The sequence below is a fragment of the Carya illinoinensis genome, chromosome 11 (assembly GCF_018687715.1).
Source record: "Carya illinoinensis cultivar Pawnee chromosome 11, C.illinoinensisPawnee_v1, whole genome shotgun sequence".
In the NCBI taxonomy this organism is placed as follows: Eukaryota; Viridiplantae; Streptophyta; class Magnoliopsida; order Fagales; family Juglandaceae; genus Carya; species Carya illinoinensis.
Window position 1 is genome coordinate 19,169,586 of NC_056762.1, and position 12,482 is coordinate 19,182,067.

General features: G+C 52.6%; 41 non-coding genes across 41 annotated transcripts; all 41 read left to right on the top strand.

Moving 5' to 3' along the window:
• Positions 1-42: 42 nt before the first annotated feature.
• LOC122288430 lies at positions 43-161 on the top strand. The gene has a single exon (XR_006235691.1). It is a non-coding gene; the product is annotated as a 5S ribosomal RNA (ribosomal RNA).
• A 188-nt stretch (positions 162-349) lies between these two features.
• Positions 350-468, top strand: LOC122285334. Its single transcript, XR_006232676.1, has one exon. It is a non-coding gene; the product is annotated as a 5S ribosomal RNA (ribosomal RNA).
• Positions 469-657: 189 nt separating this feature from the next.
• LOC122285335 lies at positions 658-776 on the top strand. The gene has a single exon (XR_006232677.1). It is a non-coding gene; the product is annotated as a 5S ribosomal RNA (ribosomal RNA).
• Positions 777-954: 178 nt separating this feature from the next.
• LOC122288245 lies at positions 955-1,073 on the top strand. The gene has a single exon (XR_006235514.1). It is a non-coding gene; the product is annotated as a 5S ribosomal RNA (ribosomal RNA).
• Positions 1,074-1,262: 189 nt separating this feature from the next.
• Positions 1,263-1,381, top strand: LOC122288585. Its single transcript, XR_006235842.1, has one exon. It is a non-coding gene; the product is annotated as a 5S ribosomal RNA (ribosomal RNA).
• A 189-nt stretch (positions 1,382-1,570) lies between these two features.
• LOC122285337 lies at positions 1,571-1,689 on the top strand. The gene has a single exon (XR_006232678.1). It is a non-coding gene; the product is annotated as a 5S ribosomal RNA (ribosomal RNA).
• A 189-nt stretch (positions 1,690-1,878) lies between these two features.
• On the top strand, positions 1,879-1,997 carry LOC122287111. The gene has a single exon (XR_006234418.1). It is a non-coding gene; the product is annotated as a 5S ribosomal RNA (ribosomal RNA).
• Positions 1,998-2,187: 190 nt separating this feature from the next.
• LOC122287749 lies at positions 2,188-2,306 on the top strand. Its single transcript, XR_006235036.1, has one exon. It is a non-coding gene; the product is annotated as a 5S ribosomal RNA (ribosomal RNA).
• Positions 2,307-2,484: 178 nt separating this feature from the next.
• Positions 2,485-2,603, top strand: LOC122285338. The gene has a single exon (XR_006232679.1). It is a non-coding gene; the product is annotated as a 5S ribosomal RNA (ribosomal RNA).
• Positions 2,604-2,792: 189 nt separating this feature from the next.
• LOC122285339 lies at positions 2,793-2,911 on the top strand. The gene has a single exon (XR_006232680.1). It is a non-coding gene; the product is annotated as a 5S ribosomal RNA (ribosomal RNA).
• A 189-nt stretch (positions 2,912-3,100) lies between these two features.
• On the top strand, positions 3,101-3,219 carry LOC122285340. Its single transcript, XR_006232681.1, has one exon. It is a non-coding gene; the product is annotated as a 5S ribosomal RNA (ribosomal RNA).
• Positions 3,220-3,397: 178 nt separating this feature from the next.
• Positions 3,398-3,516, top strand: LOC122287338. The gene has a single exon (XR_006234636.1). It is a non-coding gene; the product is annotated as a 5S ribosomal RNA (ribosomal RNA).
• Positions 3,517-3,704: 188 nt separating this feature from the next.
• On the top strand, positions 3,705-3,823 carry LOC122288431. The gene has a single exon (XR_006235692.1). It is a non-coding gene; the product is annotated as a 5S ribosomal RNA (ribosomal RNA).
• Positions 3,824-4,012: 189 nt separating this feature from the next.
• Positions 4,013-4,131, top strand: LOC122288283. Its single transcript, XR_006235552.1, has one exon. It is a non-coding gene; the product is annotated as a 5S ribosomal RNA (ribosomal RNA).
• A 178-nt stretch (positions 4,132-4,309) lies between these two features.
• On the top strand, positions 4,310-4,428 carry LOC122287657. Its single transcript, XR_006234947.1, has one exon. It is a non-coding gene; the product is annotated as a 5S ribosomal RNA (ribosomal RNA).
• Positions 4,429-4,617: 189 nt separating this feature from the next.
• LOC122287584 lies at positions 4,618-4,736 on the top strand. Its single transcript, XR_006234874.1, has one exon. It is a non-coding gene; the product is annotated as a 5S ribosomal RNA (ribosomal RNA).
• A 178-nt stretch (positions 4,737-4,914) lies between these two features.
• On the top strand, positions 4,915-5,033 carry LOC122285343. Its single transcript, XR_006232683.1, has one exon. It is a non-coding gene; the product is annotated as a 5S ribosomal RNA (ribosomal RNA).
• A 188-nt stretch (positions 5,034-5,221) lies between these two features.
• Positions 5,222-5,340, top strand: LOC122285344. Its single transcript, XR_006232684.1, has one exon. It is a non-coding gene; the product is annotated as a 5S ribosomal RNA (ribosomal RNA).
• A 189-nt stretch (positions 5,341-5,529) lies between these two features.
• On the top strand, positions 5,530-5,648 carry LOC122285345. The gene has a single exon (XR_006232685.1). It is a non-coding gene; the product is annotated as a 5S ribosomal RNA (ribosomal RNA).
• A 189-nt stretch (positions 5,649-5,837) lies between these two features.
• LOC122285346 lies at positions 5,838-5,956 on the top strand. The gene has a single exon (XR_006232686.1). It is a non-coding gene; the product is annotated as a 5S ribosomal RNA (ribosomal RNA).
• A 178-nt stretch (positions 5,957-6,134) lies between these two features.
• Positions 6,135-6,253, top strand: LOC122288246. The gene has a single exon (XR_006235515.1). It is a non-coding gene; the product is annotated as a 5S ribosomal RNA (ribosomal RNA).
• Positions 6,254-6,442: 189 nt separating this feature from the next.
• Positions 6,443-6,561, top strand: LOC122288586. Its single transcript, XR_006235843.1, has one exon. It is a non-coding gene; the product is annotated as a 5S ribosomal RNA (ribosomal RNA).
• Positions 6,562-6,750: 189 nt separating this feature from the next.
• On the top strand, positions 6,751-6,869 carry LOC122285347. Its single transcript, XR_006232687.1, has one exon. It is a non-coding gene; the product is annotated as a 5S ribosomal RNA (ribosomal RNA).
• A 189-nt stretch (positions 6,870-7,058) lies between these two features.
• On the top strand, positions 7,059-7,177 carry LOC122287112. Its single transcript, XR_006234419.1, has one exon. It is a non-coding gene; the product is annotated as a 5S ribosomal RNA (ribosomal RNA).
• Positions 7,178-7,366: 189 nt separating this feature from the next.
• LOC122287750 lies at positions 7,367-7,485 on the top strand. Its single transcript, XR_006235037.1, has one exon. It is a non-coding gene; the product is annotated as a 5S ribosomal RNA (ribosomal RNA).
• Positions 7,486-7,663: 178 nt separating this feature from the next.
• LOC122285348 lies at positions 7,664-7,782 on the top strand. The gene has a single exon (XR_006232688.1). It is a non-coding gene; the product is annotated as a 5S ribosomal RNA (ribosomal RNA).
• Positions 7,783-7,971: 189 nt separating this feature from the next.
• On the top strand, positions 7,972-8,090 carry LOC122285349. Its single transcript, XR_006232689.1, has one exon. It is a non-coding gene; the product is annotated as a 5S ribosomal RNA (ribosomal RNA).
• Positions 8,091-8,279: 189 nt separating this feature from the next.
• Positions 8,280-8,398, top strand: LOC122285350. The gene has a single exon (XR_006232690.1). It is a non-coding gene; the product is annotated as a 5S ribosomal RNA (ribosomal RNA).
• A 178-nt stretch (positions 8,399-8,576) lies between these two features.
• On the top strand, positions 8,577-8,695 carry LOC122287339. Its single transcript, XR_006234637.1, has one exon. It is a non-coding gene; the product is annotated as a 5S ribosomal RNA (ribosomal RNA).
• Positions 8,696-8,883: 188 nt separating this feature from the next.
• Positions 8,884-9,002, top strand: LOC122288432. Its single transcript, XR_006235693.1, has one exon. It is a non-coding gene; the product is annotated as a 5S ribosomal RNA (ribosomal RNA).
• Positions 9,003-9,191: 189 nt separating this feature from the next.
• On the top strand, positions 9,192-9,310 carry LOC122288284. Its single transcript, XR_006235553.1, has one exon. It is a non-coding gene; the product is annotated as a 5S ribosomal RNA (ribosomal RNA).
• A 189-nt stretch (positions 9,311-9,499) lies between these two features.
• Positions 9,500-9,618, top strand: LOC122285351. The gene has a single exon (XR_006232691.1). It is a non-coding gene; the product is annotated as a 5S ribosomal RNA (ribosomal RNA).
• A 189-nt stretch (positions 9,619-9,807) lies between these two features.
• Positions 9,808-9,926, top strand: LOC122287144. The gene has a single exon (XR_006234450.1). It is a non-coding gene; the product is annotated as a 5S ribosomal RNA (ribosomal RNA).
• Positions 9,927-10,115: 189 nt separating this feature from the next.
• Positions 10,116-10,234, top strand: LOC122285352. Its single transcript, XR_006232692.1, has one exon. It is a non-coding gene; the product is annotated as a 5S ribosomal RNA (ribosomal RNA).
• Positions 10,235-10,423: 189 nt separating this feature from the next.
• On the top strand, positions 10,424-10,542 carry LOC122285355. Its single transcript, XR_006232694.1, has one exon. It is a non-coding gene; the product is annotated as a 5S ribosomal RNA (ribosomal RNA).
• Positions 10,543-10,720: 178 nt separating this feature from the next.
• On the top strand, positions 10,721-10,839 carry LOC122288247. Its single transcript, XR_006235516.1, has one exon. It is a non-coding gene; the product is annotated as a 5S ribosomal RNA (ribosomal RNA).
• Positions 10,840-11,028: 189 nt separating this feature from the next.
• Positions 11,029-11,147, top strand: LOC122288588. Its single transcript, XR_006235845.1, has one exon. It is a non-coding gene; the product is annotated as a 5S ribosomal RNA (ribosomal RNA).
• Positions 11,148-11,336: 189 nt separating this feature from the next.
• LOC122285356 lies at positions 11,337-11,455 on the top strand. Its single transcript, XR_006232695.1, has one exon. It is a non-coding gene; the product is annotated as a 5S ribosomal RNA (ribosomal RNA).
• Positions 11,456-11,644: 189 nt separating this feature from the next.
• Positions 11,645-11,763, top strand: LOC122285357. Its single transcript, XR_006232696.1, has one exon. It is a non-coding gene; the product is annotated as a 5S ribosomal RNA (ribosomal RNA).
• Positions 11,764-11,952: 189 nt separating this feature from the next.
• LOC122288152 lies at positions 11,953-12,071 on the top strand. The gene has a single exon (XR_006235424.1). It is a non-coding gene; the product is annotated as a 5S ribosomal RNA (ribosomal RNA).
• A 178-nt stretch (positions 12,072-12,249) lies between these two features.
• LOC122285358 lies at positions 12,250-12,368 on the top strand. Its single transcript, XR_006232697.1, has one exon. It is a non-coding gene; the product is annotated as a 5S ribosomal RNA (ribosomal RNA).
• The last annotated feature ends 114 nt before the right edge of the window (positions 12,369-12,482 follow it).

The window sequence follows — 12,482 nt, forward strand, 5'->3', positions numbered from 1 at the left end:
GGTCGTAATAGGATTATATTAGTTTTTCGCTGGTAGCATGATGGGTGCGATCATACCAGCACTAATGCACCGGATCCCATCAGAACTCCGCAGTTAAGCGCGCATGGGCGAGAGTAGTACTAGGATGGGTGACCTCCTGGGAAGTCCTCGTGTTGCACCCCCCTTTTAATTTTTACCGCATCTCTGGTCGGATGGACCGGAACGAGAACCAGGGAATGGATTTTTAGGAAAATCGCACCGACCCCATCGCGTAGCGATGGGTATCGATCAGATCGCCGGTTGGCATGGGATAGGCATGGTGCGGCTAGGTCGTAATAGGATTATATTAGTTTTTCGCTGGTAGCATGATGGGTGCGATCATACCAGCACTAATGCACCGGATCCCATCAGAACTCCGCAGTTAAGCGTGCTTGGGCGAGAGTAGTACTAGGATGGGTGACCTCCTGGGAAGTCCTCGTGTTGCACCCCCCCTTTTAATTTTTACCGCATCTCTGGTCGGATGGACCGGAACGAGAACCAGGGAATGGATTTTTAGGAAAATCGCACAGACCCCATCGCGTAGCAATGGGTATCGGTCAGATCGCCGGTTGGCATGAGATAGGCAGGGTGCGGCTAGGTCGTAATAGGATTATATTAGTTTTTCGCTGGTAGCATGATGGGTGCGATCATACCAGCACTAATGCACCGGATCCCATCAGAACTCCGCAGTTAAGCGTGCTTGGGCGAGAGTAGTACTAGGATGGGTGACCTCCTGGGAAGTCCTCGTGTTGCACCCCCCCTTTTTATTTTTACCGCATCTCCGGTCGGATGGACCGGAACGACAACCGGGCAATGGATTCTTAGGAAAATCGCACCGACCCCATCGCTATCAATCAGATCGCCAGTTGGCATGGGATAGGCAGGGTGCGGCTAGGTCGTAATAGGATTATATTAGTTTTTCGCTGGTAGCATGATGGGTGCGATCATACCAGCACTAATGCACCGGATCCCATCAGAACTCCGCAGTTCAGCGTGCTTGGGCGAGAGTAGTACTAGGATGGGTGACCTCCTGGGAAGTCCTCGTGTTGCACCCCCCCTTTTTATTTTTACCGCATCTCCGGTCGGAAGGACCGGAACGAGAACCGGGCAATGGATTCTTAGGAAAATCGCACCGACCCCATCGCGTAGCGATGGGTATCGATCAGATCGCCGGTTGGCATGGGATAGGCAGGGTGCGGCTAGGTCGTAATAGGATTATATTAGTTTTTCGCTGGTAGCATGATGGGTGCGATCATACCAACACTAATGCACCGGATCCCATTAGAACTCCGCAGTTAAGCGTGCTTGGGCGAGAGTAGTACTAGGATGGGTGACCTCCTGGGAAGTCCTCGTGTTGCACCCCCCCTTTTTATTTTTACCGTATCTCCGGTCGGATGGACCGGAACGAGAACCGGGCAATGGATTCTTAGGAAAATCGCACCGACCCCATCGCGTAGCAATGGGTATCGATCTGATCGCCGGTTGGCATGGGATAGGCAGGGTGCGGCTAGGTCGTAATAGGATTATATTAGTTTTTCGCTGGTAGCATGATGGGTGCGATCATACCAGCACTAATGCACCGGATCCCATCAGAACTCCGCAGTTAAGCGTGCTTGGGCGAGAGTAGTACTAGGATGGGTGACCTCCTGGGAAGTCCTCGTGTTGCACCCCCCTTTTTTATTTTTACCGCATCTCCGGTCGGATGGACCGGAACGAGAACCGGGCAATGGATTCTTAGGAAAATCGCACCGACCCCATCGCGTAGCAATGGGTATCGATCAGATCGCCGGTTGGCATGGGATAGGCAGGGTGCGGCTAGGTCGTAATAGGATTATATTAGTTTTTCGCTGGTAGCATGATGGGTGCGATCATACCAGCACTAATGCACCGGATCCCATCAGAACTCCGCAGTTAAGCGTGCTTGGGCGAGAGTAGTACTAGGATGGGTGACCTCGTGGGAAGTCCTCGTGTTGCACCCCCCCCTTTTTATTTTTACCGCATCTCCGGTCGGATGGACCGGAACGACAACCGGGCAATGGATTCTTAGGAAAATCGCACCGACCCCATCGCGTAGCAATGGGTATCGATCAGATCGCCGGTTGGCATGGGATAGGCATGGTGCGGCTAGGTCGTAATAGGATTATATTAGTTTTTCGCTGGTAGCATGATGGGTGCGATCATACCAGCACTAATGCACCGGATCCCATCAGAACTCCGCAGTTAAGCGTGCTTGGGCGAGAGTAGTACTAGGATGGGTGACCTCCTGGGAAGTCCTCGTGTTGCCCCCCCCCTTTTTATTTTTACCGCATCTCCGGTCGGATGGACCGGAACGACAACCGGGCAATGGATTCTTAGGAAAATCGCACCGACCCCATCGCTATCAATCAGATCGCCAGTTGGCATGGGATAGGCAGGGTGCGGCTAGGTCGTAATAGTATTATATTAGTTTTTCGCTGGTAGCATGATGGGTGCGATCATACCAGCACTAATGCACCGGATCCCATCAGAACTCCGCAGTTAAGCGTGCTTGGGCGAGAGTAGTACTAGGATGGGTGACCTCCTGGGAAGTCCTCGTGTTGCACCCCCCCTTTTAATTTTTACCGCATCTCTGGTCGGATGGACCGGAACGAGAACCAGGGAATGGATTTTTAGGAAAATCGCACCGACCCCATCGCGTAGCAATGGGTATCGGTCAGATCGCCGGTTGGCATGAGATAGGCAGGGTGCGGCTAGGTCGTAATAGGATTATATTAGTTTTTCGCTGGTAGCATGATGGGTGCGATCATACCAGCACTAATGCACCGGATCCCATCAGAACTCCGCAGTTAAGCGTGCTTGGGCGAGAGTAGTACTAGGATGGGTGACCTCCTGGGAAGTCCTCGTGTTGCACCCCACCTTTTTATTTTTACCGCATCTCCGGTCGGATGAACCGGAACGACAACCGGGCAATGGATTCTTAGGAAAATCGCACCGACCCCATCGCGTAGCAATGGGTATCGATCAGATCGCCGGTTGGCATGGGATAGGCATGGTGCGGCTAGGTCGTAATAGGATTATATTAGTTTTTCGCTGGTAGCATGATGGGTGCGATCATACCAGCACTAATGCACCGGATCCCATCAGAACTCCGCAGTTAAGCGTGCTTGGGCGAGAGTAGTACTAGGATGGGTGACCTCCTGGGAAGTCCTCGTGTTGCACCCCCCCTTTTTATTTTTACCGCATCTCCGGTCGGATGGACCGGAACGACAACCGGGCAATGGATTCTTAGGAAAATCGCACCGACCCCATCGCTATCAATCAGATCGCCAGTTGGCATGGGATAGGCAGGGTGCGGCTAGGTCGTAATAGGATTATATTAGTTTTTCGCTGGTAGCATGATGGGTGCGATCATACCAGCACTAATGCACCGGATCCCATCAGAACTCCGCAGTTAAGCGTGCTTGGGCGAGAGTAGTACTAGGATGGGTGACCTCCTGGGAAGTCCTCGTGTTGCACCTCCCTTTTAATTTTTACCGCATCTCTGGTCGGATGGACCGGAACGAGAACCAGGGAATGGATTTTTAGGAAAATCGCACCGACCCCATCGCGTAGCAATGGGTATCGGTCAGATCGCCGGTTGGCATGAGATAGGCAGGGTGCGGCTAGGTCGTAATAGGATTATATTAGTTTTTCGCTGGTAGCATGATGGGTGCGATCATACCAGCACTAATGCACCGGATCCCATCAGAACTCCGCAGTTAAGCGCGCATGGGCGAGAGTAGTACTAGGATGGGTGACCTCCTGGGAAGTCCTCGTGTTGCACCCCCCCTTTTTATTTTTACCGCATCTCCGGTCGGATGGACCGGAACGACAACCGGGCAATGGATTCTTAGGAAAATCGCACCGACCCCATCGCGTAGCAATGGGTATCGATCAGATCGCCGGTTGGCATGGGATAGGCATGGTGCGGCTAGGTCGTAATAGAATTATATTAGTTTTTCGCTGGTAGCATGATGGGTGCGATCATAGCAGCACTAATGCACCGGATCCCATCAGAACTCCGCAGTTAAGCGTGCTTGGGCGAGAGTAGTACTAGGATGGGTGACCTCCTGGGAAGTCCTCGTGTTGCACCCCCCCTTTTTATTTTTACCGCATCTCCGGTCGGATGGACCGGAACGACAACCGGGCAATGGATTCTTAGGAAAATCGCACCGACCCCATCGCTATCAATCAGATCGCCGGTTGGCATGGGATAGGCAGGGTGCGGCTAGGTCGTAATAGGATTATATTAGTTTTTCGCTGGTAGCATGATGGGTGCGATCATACCAGCACTAATGCACCAGATCCCATCAGAACTCCGCAGTTAAGCGTGCTTGGGCGAGAGTAGTACTAGGATGGGTGACCTCCTGGGAAGTCCTCGTGTTGCACCCCCCCTTTTTATTTTTACCGCATCTCCGGTCGGATGGACCGGAACGACAACCGGGCAATGGATTCTTAGGAAAATCGCACCGACCCCATCGCATAGCGATGGGTATCGATCAGATCGCCGGTTGGCATGGGATAGGCATGGTGCGGCTAGGTCGTAATAGGATTATATTAGTTTTTCGCTGGTAGCATGATGGGTGCGATCATACCAGCACTAATGCACCGGATCCCATCAGAACTCCGCAGTTAAGCGTGCTTGGGCGAGAGTAGTACTAGGATGGGTGCCCTCCTGGGAAGTCCTCGTGTTGCACCCCCCCTTTTTATTTTTACCGCATCTCGGGTCGGATGGACCGGAACGACAACCGGGCAATGGATTCTTAGGAAAATCGCACCGACCCCATCGCTATCAATCAGATCGCCGGTTGGCATGGGATAGGCAGGGTGCGGCTAGGTCGTAATAGGATTATATTAGTTTTTCGCTGGTAGCATGATGGGTGCGATCATACCAGCACTAATGCACCGGATCCCATCAGAACTCCGCAGTTAAGCGTGCTTGGGCGAGAGTAGTACTAGGATGGGTGACCTCCTGGGAAGTCCTCGTGTTGCACCCCCCTTTTAATTTTTACCGCATCTCTGGTCGGATGGACCGGAACGAGAACCAGGGAATGGATTTTTAGGAAAATCGCACCGACCCCATCGCGTAGCAATGGGTATCGGTCAGATCGCCGGTTGGCATGAGATAGGCAGGGTGCGGCTAGGTCGTAATAGGATTATATTAGTTTTTCGCTGGTAGCATGATGGGTGCGATCATACCAGCACTAATGCACCGGATCCCATCAGAACTCCGCAGTTAAGCGTGCTTGGGCGAGAGTAGTACTAGGATGGGTGACCTCCTGGGAAGTCCTCGTGTTGCACCCCCCCTTTTTATTTTTACCGCATCTCCGGTCGGATGGACCGGAACGACAACCGGGCAATGGATTCTTAGGAAAATCGCACCGACCCCATCGCGTAGCGATGGGTATCGATCAGATCGCCGGTTGGCATGGGATAGGCATGGTGCGGCTAGGTCGTAATAGGATTATATTAGTTTTTCGCTGGTAGCATGATGGGTGCGATCATACCAGCACTAATGCACCGGATCCCATCAGAACTCCGCAGTTAAGCGTGCTTGGGCGAGAGTAGTACTAGGATGGGTGACCTCCTGGGAAGTCCTCGTGTTGCACCCCCCCTTTTAATTTTTACCGCATCTCTGGTCGGATGGACCGGAACGAGAACCAGGGAATGGATTTTTAGGAAAATCGCACAGACCCCATCGCGTAGCAATGGGTATCGGTCAGATCGCCGGTTGGCATGAGATAGGCAGGGTGCGGCTAGGTCGTAATAGGATTATATTAGTTTTTCGCTGGTAGCATGATGGGTGCGATCATACCAGCACTAATGCACCGGATCCCATCAGAACTCCGCAGTTAAGCGTGCTTGGGCGAGAGTAGTACTAGGATGGGTGACCTCCTGGGAAGTCCTCGTGTTGCACCCCCCCTTTTTATTTTTACCGCATCTCCGGTCGGATGGACCGGAACGACAACCGGGCAATGGATTCTTAGGAAAATCGCACCGACCCCATCGCTATCAATCAGATCGCCAGTTGGCATGGGATAGGCAGGGTGCGGCTAGGTCGTAATAGGATTATATTAGTTTTTCGCTGGTAGCATGATGGGTGCGATCATACCAGCACTAATGCACCGGATCCCATCAGAACTCCGCAGTTCAGCGTGCTTGGGCGAGAGTAGTACTAGGATGGGTGACCTCCTGGGAAGTCCTCGTGTTGCACCCCCCCTTTTTATTTTTACCGCATCTCCGGTCGGAAGGACCGGAACGAGAACCGGGCAATGGATTCTTAGGAAAATCGCACCGACCCCATCGCGTAGCGATGGGTATCGATCAGATCGCCGGTTGGCATGGGATAGGCAGGGTGCGGCTAGGTCGTAATAGGATTATATTAGTTTTTCGCTGGTAGCATGATGGGTGCGATCATACCAACACTAATGCACCGGATCCCATTAGAACTCCGCAGTTAAGCGTGCTTGGGCGAGAGTAGTACTAGGATGGGTGACCTCCTGGGAAGTCCTCGTGTTGCACCCCCCCTTTTTATTTTTACCGTATCTCCGGTCGGATGGACCGGAACGAGAACCGGGCAATGGATTCTTAGGAAAATCGCACCGACCCCATCGCGTAGCAATGGGTATCGATCTGATCGCCGGTTGGCATGGGATAGGCAGGGTGCGGCTAGGTCGTAATAGGATTATATTAGTTTTTCGCTGGTAGCATGATGGGTGCGATCATACCAGCACTAATGCACCGGATCCCATCAGAACTCCGCAGTTAAGCGTGCTTGGGCGAGAGTAGTACTAGGATGGGTGACCTCCTGGGAAGTCCTCGTGTTGCACCCCCCTTTTTTATTTTTACCGCATCTCCGGTCGGATGGACCGGAACGAGAACCGGGCAATGGATTCTTAGGAAAATCGCACCAACCCCATCGCGTAGCAATGGGTATCGATCAGATCGCCGGTTGGCATGGGATAGGCAGGGTGCGGCTAGGTCGTAATAGGATTATATTAGTTTTTCGCTGGTAGCATGATGGGTGCGATCATACCAGCACTAATGCACCGGATCCCATCAGAACTCCGCAGTTAAGCGTGCTTGGGCGAGAGTAGTACTAGGATGGGTGACCTCGTGGGAAGTCCTCGTGTTGCACCCCCCCTTTTTATTTTTACCGCATCTCCGGTCGGATGGACCGGAACGACAACCGGGCAATGGATTCTTAGGAAAATCGCACCGACCCCATCGCGTAGCAATGGGTATCGATCAGATCGCCGGTTGGCATGGGATAGGCATGGTGCGGCTAGGTCGTAATAGGATTATATTAGTTTTTCGCTGGTAGCATGATGGGTGCGATCATACCAGCACTAATGCACCGGATCCCATCAGAACTCCGCAGTTAAGCGTGCTTGGGCGAGAGTAGTACTAGGATGGGTGACCTCCTGGGAAGTCCTCGTGTTGCCCCCCCCCTTTTTATTTTTACCGCATCTCCGGTCGGATGGACCGGAACGACAACCGGGCAATGGATTCTTAGGAAAATCGCACCGACCCCATCGCTATCAATCAGATCGCCAGTTGGCATGGGATAGGCAGGGTGCGGCTAGGTCGTAATAGGATTATATTAGTTTTTCGCTGGTAGCATGATGGGTGCGATCATACCAGCACTAATGCACCGGATCCCATCAGAACTCCGCAGTTAAGCGTGCTTGGGCGAGAGTAGTACTAGGATGGGTGACCTCCTGGGAAGTCCTCGTGTTGCACCCCCCCTTTTAATTTTTACCGCATCTCTGGTCGGATGGACCGGAACGAGAACCAGGGAATGGATTTTTAGGAAAATCGCACCGACCCCATCGCGTAGCAATGGGTATCGGTCAGATCGCCGGTTGGCATGAGATAGGCAGGGTGCGGCTAGGTCGTAATAGGATTATATTAGTTTTTCGCTGGTAGCATGATGGGTGCGATCATACCAGCACTAATGCACCGGATCCCATCAGAACTCCGCAGTTAAGCGTGCTTGGGCGAGAGTAGTACTAGGATGGGTGACCTCCTGGGAAGTCCTCGTGTTGCACCCCACCTTTTTATTTTTACCGCATCTCCGGTCGGATGAACCGGAACGACAACCGGGCAATGGATTCTTAGGAAAATCGCACCGACCCCATCGCGTAGCAATGGGTATCGATCAGATCGCCGGTTGGCATGGGATAGGCATGGTGCGGCTAGGTCGTAATAGGATTATATTAGTTTTTCGCTGGTAGCATGATGGGTGCGATCATACCAGCACTAATGCACCGGATCCCATCAGAACTCCGCAGTTAAGCGTGCTTGGGCGAGAGTAGTACTAGGATGGGTGACCTCCTGGGAAGTCCTCGTGTTGCACCCCCCCTTTTTATTTTTACCGCATCTCCGGTCGGATGGACCGGAACGACAACCGGGCAATGGATTCTTAGGAAAATCGCACCGACCCCATCGCTATCAATCAGATCGCCAGTTGGCATGGGATAGGCAGGGTGCGGCTAGGTCGTAATAGGATTATATTAGTTTTTCGCTGGTAGCATGATGGGTGCGATCATACCAGCACTAATGCACCGGATCCCATCAGAACTCCGCAGTTAAGCGTGCTTGGGCGAGAGTAGTACTAGGATGGGTGACCTCCTGGGAAGTCCTCGTGTTGCACCTCCCTTTTAATTTTTACCGCATCTCTGGTCGGATGGACCGGAACGAGAACCAGGGAATGGATTTTTAGGAAAATCGCACCGACCCCATCGCGTAGCAATGGGTATCGGTCAGATCGCCGGTTGGCATGAGATAGGCAGGGTGCGGCTAGGTCGTAATAGGATTATATTAGTTTTTCGCTGGTAGCATGATGGGTGCGATCATACCAGCACTAATGCACCGGATCCCATCAGAACTCCGCAGTTAAGCGCGCATGGGCGAGAGTAGTACTAGGATGGGTGACCTCCTGGGAAGTCCTCGTGTTGCACCCCCCCTTTTTATTTTTACCGCATCTCCGGTCGGATGGACCGGAACGACAACCGGGCAATGGATTCTTAGGAAAATCGCACCGACCCCATCGCGTAGCAATGGGTATCGATCAGATCGCCGGTTGGCATGGGATAGGCATGGTGCGGCTAGGTCGTAATAGGATTATATTAGTTTTTCGCTGGTAGCATGATGGGTGCGATCATAGCAGCACTAATGCACCGGATCCCATCAGAACTCCGCAGTTAAGCGTGCTTGGGCGAGAGTAGTACTAGGATGGGTGACCTCCTGGGAAGTCCTCGTGTTGCACCCCCCCTTTTAATTTTTACCGCATCTCTGGTCGGATGGACCGGAACGAGAACCAGGGAATGGATTTTTAGGAAAATCGCACAGACCCCATCGCGTAGCAATGGGTATCGGTCAGATCGCCGGTTGGCATGAGATAGGCAGGGTGCGGCTAGGTCGTAATAGGATTATATTAGTTTTTCGCTGGTAGCATGATGGGTGCGATCATACCAGCACTAATGCACCGGATCCCATCAGAACTCCGCAGTTAAGCGTGCTTGGGCGAGAGTAGTACTAGGATGGGTGACCTCCTGGGAAGTCCTCGTGTTGCACCCCCCTTTTTTATTTTTACCGCATCTCCGGTCGGATGGACCGGAACGAGTACCGGGCAATGGATTCTTAGGAAAATCGCACCGACCCCATCGCGTAGCAATGGGTATCGATCAGATCGCCGGTTGGCATGGGATAGGCAGGGTGCGGCTAGGTCGTAATAGGATTATATTAGTTTTTCGCTGGTAGCATGATGGGTGCGATCATACCAGCACTAATGCACCGGATCCCATCAGAACTCCGCAGTTAAGCGTGCCTGGGCGAGAGTAGTACTAGGATGGGTGACCTCCTGGGAAGTCCTCGTGTTGCACCCCCCCTTTTTATTTTTACCGCATCTCCGGTCGGATGGACCGGAACGACAACCGGGCAATGGATTCTTAGGAAAATCGAACCGACCCCATCGCTTAGCAATGGGTATCGATCAGATCGCCGGTTGGCATGGGATAGGCAGGGTGCGGCTAGGTCGTAATAGGATTATATTAGTTTTTCGCTGGTAGCATGATGGGTGCGATCATACCAGCACTAATGCACCGGATCCCATCAGAACTCCGCAGTTAAGCGTGCTTGGGCGAGAGTAGTACTAGGATGGGTGACCTCCTGGGAAGTCCTCGTGTTGCACCCCCCCTTTTTATTTTTACCGCATCTCCGGTCGGATGGACCGGAACGAGAACCGGGCAATGGATTCTTAGGAAAATCGAACCGACCCCATCGCGTAGCAATGGGTATCGATCAGATCGCCGGTTGGCATGGGATAGGCAGGGTGCGGCTAGGTCGTAATAGGATTATATTACTTTTTCGCTGGTAGCATGATGGGTGCGATCATACCAGCACTAATGCACCGGATCCCATCAGAACTCCGCAGTTAAGCGTGCTTGGGCGAGAGTAGTACTAGGATGGGTGACCTCCTGGGAAGTCCTCGTGTTGCACCCCCCCTTTTTATTTTTACCGCATGTCCGGTCGGATGGACCGGAACGACAACCGGGCAATGGATTCTTAGGAAAATCGCACCGACCCCATCGCTATCAATCAGATCGCCAGTTGGCATGGGATAGGCAGGGTGCGGCTAGGTCGTAATAGGATTATATTAGTTTTTCGCTGGTAGCATGATGGGTGCGATCATACCAGCACTAATGCACCGGATCCCATCAGAACTCCGCAGTTCAGCGTGCTTGGGCGAGAGTAGTACTAGGATGGGTGACCTCCTGGGAAGTCCTCGTGTTGCACCCCCCCTTTTTATTTTTACCGCATCTCCGGTCGGATGGACCGGAACGAGAACCGGGCAATGGATTCTTAGGAAAATCGCACCGACCCCATCGCGTAGCAATGGGTATCGATCAGATCGCCGGTTGGCATGGGATAGGCAGGGTGCGGCTAGGTCGTAATAGGATTATATTAGTTTTTCGCTGGTAGCATGATGGGTGCGATCATACCAACACTAATGCACCGGATCCCATTAGAACTCCGCAGTTAAGCGTGCTTGGGCGAGAGTAGTACTAGGATGGGTGACCTCCTGGGAAGTCCTCGTGTTGCACCCCCCCTTTTTATTTTTACCGTATCTCCGATCGGATGGACCGGAACGAGAACCGGGCAATGGATTCTTAGGAAAATCGCACCGACCCCATCGCGTAGCAATGGGTATCGATCTGATCGCCGGTTGGCATGGGATAGGCAGGGTGCGGCTAGGTCGTAATAGGATTATATTAGTTTTTCGCTGGTAGCATGATGGGTGCGATCATACCAGCACTAATGCACCGGATCCCATCAGAACTCCGCAGTTAAGCGTGCTTGGGCGAGAGTAGTACTAGGATGGGTGACCTCCTGGGAAGTCCTCGTGTTGCACCCCCCTTTTTTATTTTTACCGCATCTCCGGTCGGATGGACCGGAACGAGAACCGGGCAATGGATTCTTAGGAAAATCGCACCGACCCCATCGCGTAGCAATGGGTATCGATCAGATCGCCGGTTGGCATGGGATAGGCAGGGTGCGGCTAGGTCGTAATAGGATTATATTAGTTTTTCGCTGGTAGCATGATGGGTGCGATCATACCAGCACTAATGCACCGGATCCCATCAGAACTCCGCAGTTAAGCGTGCTTGGGCGAGAGTAGTACTAGGATGGGTGACCTCCTGGGAAGTCCTCGTGTTGCACCCCCCCTTTTTATTTTTACCGCATCTCCGGTCGGATGGACCGGAACGACAACCGGGCAATGGATTCTTAGGAAAATCGCACCGACCCCATCGCGTAGCAATGGGTATCGATCAGATCGCCGGTTGGCATGGGATAGGCATGGTGCGGCTAGGTCGTAATAAGATTATATTAGTTTTTCGCTGGTAGCATGATGGGTGCGATCATACCAGCCCTAATGCACCGGATCCCATCAGAACTCCGCAGTTAAGCGTGCTTGGGCGAGAGTAGTACTAGGATGGGTGACCTCCTGGGAAGTCCTCGTGTTGCACCCCCCCTTTTTATTTTTACCGCATCTCCGGTCGGATGGACCGGAACGACAACCGGGCAATGGATTCTTAGGAAAATCGCACCGACCCCATCGCTATCAATCAGATCGCCAGTTGGCATGGGATAGGCAGGGTGCGGCTAGGTCGTAATAGGATTATATTAGTTTTTCGCTGGTAGCATGATGGGTGCGATCATACCAGCACTAATGCACCGGATCCCATCAGAACTCCGCAGTTAAGCGTGCTTGGGCGAGAGTAGTACTAGGATGGGTGACCTCCTGGGAAGTCCTCGTGTTGCACCCCCCCTTTTAATTTTTACCGCATCTCTGGTCGGATGGACCGGAACGAGAACCAGGGAATGGATTTTTAGGAAAATCGCACAGACCCCATCGCGTAGCAATGGGTATCGGTCAGATC